The sequence below is a fragment of the Octodon degus genome, unplaced genomic scaffold, assembly GCF_000260255.1.
Source record: "Octodon degus isolate 3935 unplaced genomic scaffold, OctDeg1.0 scaffold00075, whole genome shotgun sequence".
NCBI lineage: Eukaryota > Metazoa > Chordata > Mammalia > Rodentia > Octodontidae > Octodon > Octodon degus.
This window is the reverse complement of record NW_004524651.1, coordinates 9980549-9989512: the sequence shown is the minus strand read 5'-3', so window position 1 is coordinate 9989512 and position 8964 is coordinate 9980549.

Below are 8964 nucleotides of genomic sequence, written 5' to 3'. Positions count from 1 at the left end.
CACTCCCATGCCCAGTCTAAACCTACTGAATTTTGATTTTGCTTCCCTCCTGTTTCCTAAGGCAAGATCTAAGAAGCCTGACATCCAGTCAACAGACAACACATACATTCTGGTTGTAGGGACAAAGGCCTTGGCCCCCTGGCCTGCTTTGATATACGCAGGGAGGGCCCACGATTGACAGCAAGGGCTTTCCGGTGGCAGGCCTGGCTGCCAAGGCAGTTTGAATTTTCTGGACTATGACTGGTGGTGTTGCAGGGAGGTAGGGCCAGCCCGGGAGCACTGGCCACACACTGCGGAGCCGGGTGGAAGGGAGTTCCAGGACCGAGGAGGTGCTTGTAGGCAGGGACCTCATGAACGAAGGGGCCCTGTCCACTCAGCACTTGGTTTCCAAGTCTGCAGATGTCAGGTGTCACTGTAGTACTGCAGTGACGTCGGGCCTGGGATGGACACCTTACTGTGGCTCCCCACAGAGGGAGGGCTTGCAGGGGCTAGGAGAGCCCACAGGCCTCCGAGCACGGGACAAGGAAGTGTAGGCACTGCGCCCTGGGGGGCACCGGGAGCTGCGCTCATGTCACCCCACACTGTAGCACCCCAGCACCTGAAGGCCTCGCAGAAGCACACGAGGAGTAGGCGCACTCACAAGGCCACGATCACTGAGTGAGCCAGGAGTACACAGTGAATCACGAGTGGGTAGAATTCACCAGAGAGGCCTGCAGCAACCTCCCATCCAGCGTAGCAGCTTTAGACCCAGGACAACGATTCAAGGCCCCTGTGCTTCAGCCCAGTGTCTGCCCAGGAGGGCCCCAGCTGAGCACGGGCCTTGTGACCAGCTCGCAGGAGCAAACGGGCCCAGAAGACAGCAGTGGTGACTTTGCATGTATAGAAAACAGACCCACATAACGGGTAGTTGTGTCTGCATGCATGTGCATGAACACACACACACACGCACATACTCATGTGCACGCACACGCACCCACAGGCACACACTGCCTAAAGGAAGTAGAGCAATGGCTGCAGCTGCCTGCGGGCGCTTGGCTGCAATCACCTCACCTTCAGAACCAGATCTCACTTGTGACGGGTTGTTAGCAGGTCCTTCTCTGACCGAGGAACTGCACCCCACCTTCCACTGGTGGTAAATTCAGAGCAAAGGGGCACAAATTCTTTGAAGTACGGCAGTGAAAGGCGAGGTCGTTCATTCTCGAGCGTCGCATCATCATCTTAAGCCTCTTTTCAGTCACCCTGAGGGAAGCTTTTTGTGTGTGTGGTACCAGGGATCAAACTCAGGACCTTGTGCGTGCCGGGCAAGCACTTATTCCACTGAGCTGTCTCCCCAGGAAGCTTTTAAAACTAGCCAGGCCTCAAAGGTCTGTCGCTCCCTCTGGGCACTGGCGATGAGGCCTTAAGGTCCAGGCTGTAGTTCATTCTTTCTCTGTGTGCAAAGGAAGCACCTTAAAGGTAGGTCAGTTTATTGCTGCACAGCCCACGGCAGCTAAGCCACAGCAGTGGCCCAAACGCCCACCAGCAGGCTTGTCTGCGGGTCCGCGCGCGCCCAGATCTGCTGCGTAGCTCTATCTAGATGACAGGTGATTCAGCCGCAAACAAGGATACATTTGAGCCTTTTCTGGAAAGTGGGCGGACCATGAAAATGCAATATTAAATGAGAAAAATCAGACACAGGAAGTTAAGTGCTGCGTGATTGCGCTCACGTGAAAGACCCAAAGTATAAGTAATTCAAGCAACAAAATAAAAGGGCCACATTAAGAAACAGGGAGCCAGCCCAGCGTGGTCACACAAGCCTGTAATCCCAGCACTCGGGAGGGGAAGAGGCAGGAGGACTGTTGTGAGTTTGAGACTAGCCTGGGCTACAAAATGAGCTCAAGACCAGCCTGAACTGCCAGAACCTATCTGAAAGAGAGAAAGAGAGAGAGAGAGAGAGAGAGAGAGAGAGAAAGAAAGATCAGAAAGGCTTTGTGGGCACTAGGGAACACAGCCCCAGGGGTTGCAATCCTTCTAGAAGATAAAGAACAAGTTCTTGGGGCCTGCCAGATAGCTCAGTGGACTAAAGCGCTTGCTTAAGCAGATGCCCAAGTAGCCTCACTTTGGTCAGTGCCTATTCCCGAACCCAAGGAGAGACCAGGAGGTGCAGGGCCTGAGGCAAGGCCTGAGACAGAGGAGCAGGTTCCCCTGGCACCGGCCACCCGGCCTGGGCGAGCTTGGCAGCAAGGCACCCTGGTGCAGGCTGTGCGGGAAGGCTGCACGCAGGCACCCTTTGCGTGGGCCCAGGGGTAGCAGCTGACACGGCAGGGGTGGGGTTGCCCTCCTCTCCCAGAGGCTTTGTGGCTGCGAACCCCACCTCACTTGGCTCCACAAGCTGGCCTTCAGGGCCTCACTACCCTGGCTGCAGGCCCATCTCGAGTGGCATGGTTTGTGTGGCTTCCTCTTCTCTAGTTTTGAAGCACCTAGGTCCCTTGGCCTTAGGACTTTAGAGTCCTTTTTTTTCCTCTACAGTGCCCCGGATGGAACCCAGGGCCCTACTCATGCTAAGCCCATTGCTGTGCTACACCTGAAGTTCATATCCTTCTTTCTTAAATATGTATGTATTTATTTATCCACTTATTTGGTACAGGGTCTCCCTACGACGCTCAGACTCATAGTGATCATCCTGTCTCAGCCTCCCCAGTGCTGGGATTATAGGCGCATGCCACCATGCCTGGTCTCAGTGGCCAGCTCGGTGCTCGGGTCAGCTTGGCTCACAGCATTGGGGATCCTGGGGCCTGCCAAGCAGACTCTTAGACCTCCCTAGTGACACCCTTCTTTTTATGAGTCATAGCAAAGCACGGCCCTATGGCTTGGGTTTAGAGTGACCACACTGTTGCTTCATGTGCAGCTGTAGAAGCAGATCTGTGTCGTGGTGGAGAGGAGAAAAGGCTAAAGGCTTTTTGGTTTATTCTTTTGTGACAGTGCTAGGGTTGGAATTTAGAGTCTGCACATCTCGGAGCTACAACCCCAACAGCTCGGCTACTGCTTTAATATTCAGATTTTATATTGGCCCTTGAAGAACATTCCAGAAACAGCAGTTGAGAAAACTGGGTTTTCATTGACCAGAGCTGGATGCGTGAGCCTTTCCTAAATTTTAAATCTTTCCATTAATATGTCATTGGCAATGAAAGACTGGCCATGGAGATTTTAAACAGGGGGCTACAGTTACATAACTTCCACACGGGGTGGCTGAGGAGAGATGCCGAGGGGAAGGGAAGACTTGGGGGCTCTCCCCTGGTGATCACACCTTCCCCTCCCCGAGTTAAGTCTCTGGATGCAGGGTGATGTGAACATAAGTGTGAGGACCAGGTAGAGATCCTCATCTGCCATTCCTACCTGAAGGTCTGAGATGAGGCCAGGGTGAGGCCCAAGATGGCCAACAAGTCCCAGAATCCTTTGTGGATCCAGAATCCCCCGTGTCCACCAGCAAGAACTGGCTCAGTTGTCCAAGCTGAGAGGGGAGTCAGACAGTGGTGAAGCAAAGCTCTTGGAGATTCCACTGGGGATCAGACTGGATGGGCAAAATGTGGGTGTGCCCAGGAGCAGCAGTTCTACCCACAGAGAGGATCAGCAGCCTCACAAGCAGTGTGGACGGAGCCTGCCTCCAGGGAGAGGCAGCTCCATCCCCACAATGTTTGGCCAAGACAGCACCTAGAGGACAAGGGGAGACGACCGTGATGGAGACTGGAGCTTTGCAATACCCCAACTAAGCGGCTTTCTGAGAAAGCCTGCTTTGGGCTAGTTGTCCCTGAGGTGCCAGGAGTAGAGCTGAGCTGCCCAGGGTGGAGAAGCTTGCCCTTTCTACATCAGGCTGGGGCTGTGTCCAAAATGTAAAGGCCCCTGTGTGGAGCTGGATGAGATTAAACTGCAATGTGTTAGGAGGTGAAGCGTGGAAACGTCCACCTCCCGATTTTGCATGTGATTGGTCTTGATGCCTTATGTAGGAGACTAAAGCAAGGCTAGACATTACCCAGGACCAGAGCGCTAATGTGGTGCTGCAGGAATGTGACACCAATTAAGAACAGCACGATGGAGCCATGGAGCAGGGGACAACTAAGGGACGGAGTAAGCCAGGTGAGTGTCACGCTCTATGAAAACAAATAAGGTCAGTCAGTCACGAAAGGCGAATCTGAGTGGGCACAGGATGAACTCGTATACCGGCGTCATTGTGAGCTGTTATTTGATCCCGGTCCAAAACTGTAAAAATGAACTGGGTGGCTCAGAATTCTGCTTCACTGTGGCAATTTGATGACCCAGTTAATCCCACCAGAAATCGAAGGTGGCAGGCTCCCCGGTATCACACCGTGTGCCCGGGAGAGGCGGGCAAGGGCTGCAGTGTGCTCACTGCTGTTCCTGACAAGGGTCCCAGTGGTGGAGACGCCTGTGGTGCAGACGGCAGTCCAGCGGGGACTTTCCTCCTGAATGCCTGAAAGCAGGACACTGAGACATCTTAGCTGCGGTGGGAAAGGAATAACCACTCCTCGGGGAAATCCCAGGTCCAGAGATCCTGTCCACGTGGCACAGAGAAGGGCCACAGACGAAAGGGATTTTTGTGGTCACTCCCTGGGCAGTGGAGGCTGAGGATTCCAAAATAGCTGTGGCCAGATGGACAAGGACTGGCGTCAGCCCAGGCGGGGCTGCACATCGGCAGTCCTAGTACCCTATAGCCTGAGGCTGGAGGACCACAGGTTTGAGCACAGCTTGCACAAGTTAGGAACTGAGTGAGACCTGTTACCAAATAAAACTTAAAAAGGGGTTGGGCGGGGGTCAATGTGAAGGCCCTGAGCTCAGTCCCCAGTACTGCAAAAGAAAACAGGGGAAAGGGCTTGAGCCACCAGGCAGGCACCCTGGGCAGCACACACTGGAAGAGGCGCTGGGCTGGAAGGCCTTCAACTCTGCAGCAAGAAGAACCAGACACCTGCAGAAACACCTTGCTGCCTTTCTGGTTAATTCCCCATGCTTAGCCCCAGGGGTCTTATTACAGACACAGCGCAGTCCTCGGCTCGCCTTTGATGCTCGTGAAAATCCATGTTAAATACCTCTCTCTGCCTGCGTGCTCATGGTTATTACAATCAAGGCTCCAGACTGGCAGCTTCTGCAGGGTTTTTTATGTTAATGCCTATGCTAAGCGGGCTGTACTTTCAGGTGTGTCGGAGGAGAGCAGGGCCTTATTGTCCCAAGCGTGCAGTCTGCCGGGCTTTGCCTGGCCTGTCTAGGCCCGGCACTGTGGCCTCTCGGCTGAGCAACGTGAGCTCCTCCATGCCTCCTTTACCCATCCGCACTTGAGCTCCCGTACCTAGGCTGGGATTATGCTGAGCTGGCTTGTGTGGGCTCCTAAGAGCTGATAGGAGATTTCTAGGAGTTTGGGGAGCCAGTTATTAAGCACAGCTGTCATTAAAAGCTGAATTGCATGAATGTATAATTAAATAAATAACATTAGGCCAAAGGAAGCGGTGCTTTCTAGTTAGTGCACTACACTTCACTGGTTTCTGCGGCTAGAGGCTATTGCTACCTGCTCTTCCTGCAGTCGGAAGACAGTGTGATGGGGGCGACGTGAATCTCTTCCCCACCCCAAGTTCAGTGCCATCCCTGTACCTGGCTATCTTTTTTGTTCGGTGTTGTGTTTGTTTTTTGAGACAGGGCCTGTAGTTCATGGTGAAGTAGTGATATAGCCCAAGCTTGAACTTGTGGCCACCCTGGCCTCAGCCTGCGGAGTGCTGGGATCGGAAGCACGCCCACCTGGGTGTCTCAGTGTCTTGAAATGAGCCCATTATTCAACGTTAACTTTGTGATTCAGCAGAATGAGTCTTGTGGCCAGAACAGTAACATTATGACATGTGTCTTCAGGGTTTTTCTATTGTTTTCTGATGGTGAAACTATACTTTTTCTTTTTTTTTAAACATTTGATTTTTTTAAATTTAAATTTTTTTAAAAAATTTTGTGCAGGGTCTCACTATGCAGCTTGAACTCATAGTGGTCCTCCTGTTTTCAGCCTTCCCACACAGGGATTACAGGCACGTGACACTATGCCTGGACTTGGCGACCAGCTTAGCGCGCCAGGGGCCAGGCTGGGACTGCATGTGGTGCCAGGCATTGAACCCGGGCCCCTGTGCTTGCCTAAGCAGGCACTTAGTCCATTGAGCTATCTCGCTGGCCCTGGAACTACACTTTTTCATTGATTGCTATAATAAGTTAGCTATAGTATTCAGGGTTCAGGCAAAAATGAAAGAACAGAAAGGAAAAGGAGAAGAACCCACCAAAGCATTGTGTGAGAGCCCATTGGCTGGTGGAGCTCATAAGAAAGGATACAGTGTATTTTACTTTTAAATTGTATCTCTTACACAATGTACTGAATATAAAATTTATAGAAAATTCTCCCCAGGAGAATCAGGGCATTCATCCACAGCTTGCTTGGGTAGCTTTGAGAGATTGTTTTCACACTTAGGAAATGTATTTAAATTTGTGATAGTTTAATGAAAAAAACAGCTTGACTTTTCTTATTTTTGAGGGAAACATCTATGGCCTTCTGCGGCTAGCTTCTGGGTAGTGTCTGCCCCCGTCACGACTGCCTCCTTCACCATCAACTCTGTCATAGCAATTGCTGAGGCTGCGCCAAGCCCTCAGCCTGGGACTGACACAGGGACAGCACCGCGGGAGTCCCCACCTGAGACTCCGCCAGTGCAGGAAACGAGCACAGCCCAGACCTCAGAGCTTTCATCACGAGGCCCCGAGGCAGGTGTCCCTTCTTCAGACATCCGTGTGATGCTGAATGGCTTTGTCCTGAGCAGCCCTCGAGCACCAGCCTTGCTAGTCAGTTCTCAGAAGTGTATTGTCCCCTTAGGAAAACGAACACCCTCCTCTACTGTCCTGAGGATGCTCTGCGCTGTCCACCATGGCAGCCACGGGCCACGGATCTGGGGAGCACTTGGGGTGTGACTCGTGCCTACTGCGCTGTGCTTTACGTGTGGAAGATTCCGCATTTCAGCTGGACGCAGCTGCACATGCCTGCAGTCTCAGCGCTCAGGAGGCTGAGGCCAGAGCATCCCTGCAAGCTCAAGGCCAGGCTGGGCTGCACAGTGAGACCCGTTCTCAACAAAGCAAGACAGAGGAAGAGAGGAGAGAAAGATACCAGGTTTCAGAGATTCCATTTGAAAATTTTAAAAGATGTAAGCTGCCCCATTAATAATTTTTATATTAGACTATAATATTTTGTTAAGTTCAATAAAATTTAGTAATATTGACACCACCTATTTCTTCTTATTTTCATGGGGCTTCCAGAGACATTAAGATTATATACGTGGCTTACACTTCACTTTTATTGTACAGACCTGCTCCATGTGAGAGAAATCTCGTCCAATGGTAAAAGCTACAAACACGTTGCATTTAATAATTCTGGGGGCATTGCTGCCCCAGGCAAGGGCACAGCTCTACCATGGACATGCGGGGTGGCGGCTTGCAATTGGAGCAATTTGATCTTAGCAAAAGAAGGCGGAGGTTAGCCTTCACCACCCTTGTTAGGATGCTGTCACTCCTTCAGTCCCTCCCCACCCTTGTTAAGATGTTGTAAACTAACAGGAAAACAGTTGATTACAAAAAAGAATCCTGTTTCCATGGAAACCAAGAAGGCATTTAAGCAGAGAGGAAACTAAGAATGAGGCCAGATGGGCTTCTCATCCGTAAGGATCCAGGAAGCGTGGTCGAACGCAGGCTGGACATTTAAGATCTGTAACCTGGGAAGGGTCCGATGGCCGGCTTTATTAATAAATCCTGGGTTTTTTTTTGTTTTTTTGTTTTTTTTTCCAATTTTCAGTCTTACATGCAAATAATCTCACCCTTTGAGACCTAGCCCTGCAAGCAGAAATCTGAAAGGTGCTCTGAACTCTTCCTCTCAGGCCTGTCTCGGCCTCCATCCTCGGGAGCAGCACGGGTCCTCTCTAGTCTCTCTCTGGAGGCCATGAGAGCCCTCATGCCCACCTCCCATCGGCCACCGGGCCTGTCCACATCCAAGCCCCGTGGCTGCGGAGTGATACCACAAAGAGGTGAGTCAGCCCGCGCCGGTCCCTGGGACTCCACCGGTCCCCAGCAAAGCTTCCCGTTGTGGCGCAGGAGCACAGTGCAGGCAGGGGCCCAGCCTCATCTTTTGAGCTGAGATAAAGGGACTCTGCGGTTGTGCATGTTTCGGGGGATGGAGGGTTAAGAGGGTCTGGGCGACGTTTGCAGCAATTGCTGACGTCCTGAGTCATCTTTGAATGAAGTCTGAACTGCTGCTCCGACTGTGCCAGGGTGCTCCAGGCATGGGGTGAGATGGGGTGGGCTGCCGGTCACATCTACCAGGACACCCCCGAGCAACCTCGCCTATTCCAGGGGTAACTGTCCCTGCCTTATGAGGTCAGTGCAACTACCACAGGAAATCATGTCTGAAGAGTTCAACGTATCCCCGGGACCCCAAGACACAGTTCATACTGAACTCATAATCTTGGGGAAATCCAACCGAGAAGCATTAAGATAAGATGGAATCTACCAGAGCAGGCAGTGGGGCACAGGGTGAGCAGCTCTTGACCACACACATAAGGATCTGGCGGCTGTGTCGGGGAACTCAGGAGCAAGGCCAGAAGAGTGTTTGTCTGGTCAAAGGGAGGCCCTAGCCTGGTTTGGAAGGCCTTGGTTAGAAGCTGGCTAACAGTTTCTGGCTGGTCCTACTTAAGTTTCATTTCCTCCTGCAGCTTGCCTAGGTCGGAGGCTGGGCATTGGCATTGTGACTGCCCAGCTAATTGGCTCAGCATCACACTTGTGTTCTCGGATCAGACGTCTCCACATCAACCCAGCACCCTTCATGGCAGCTCAGGGTGGCAGCGCATGGCCTGAGGTGACACTGTCCCCAGTGATGGTGTAACATGGGGTGCCTTCCACATCCTTTCTTTCAGG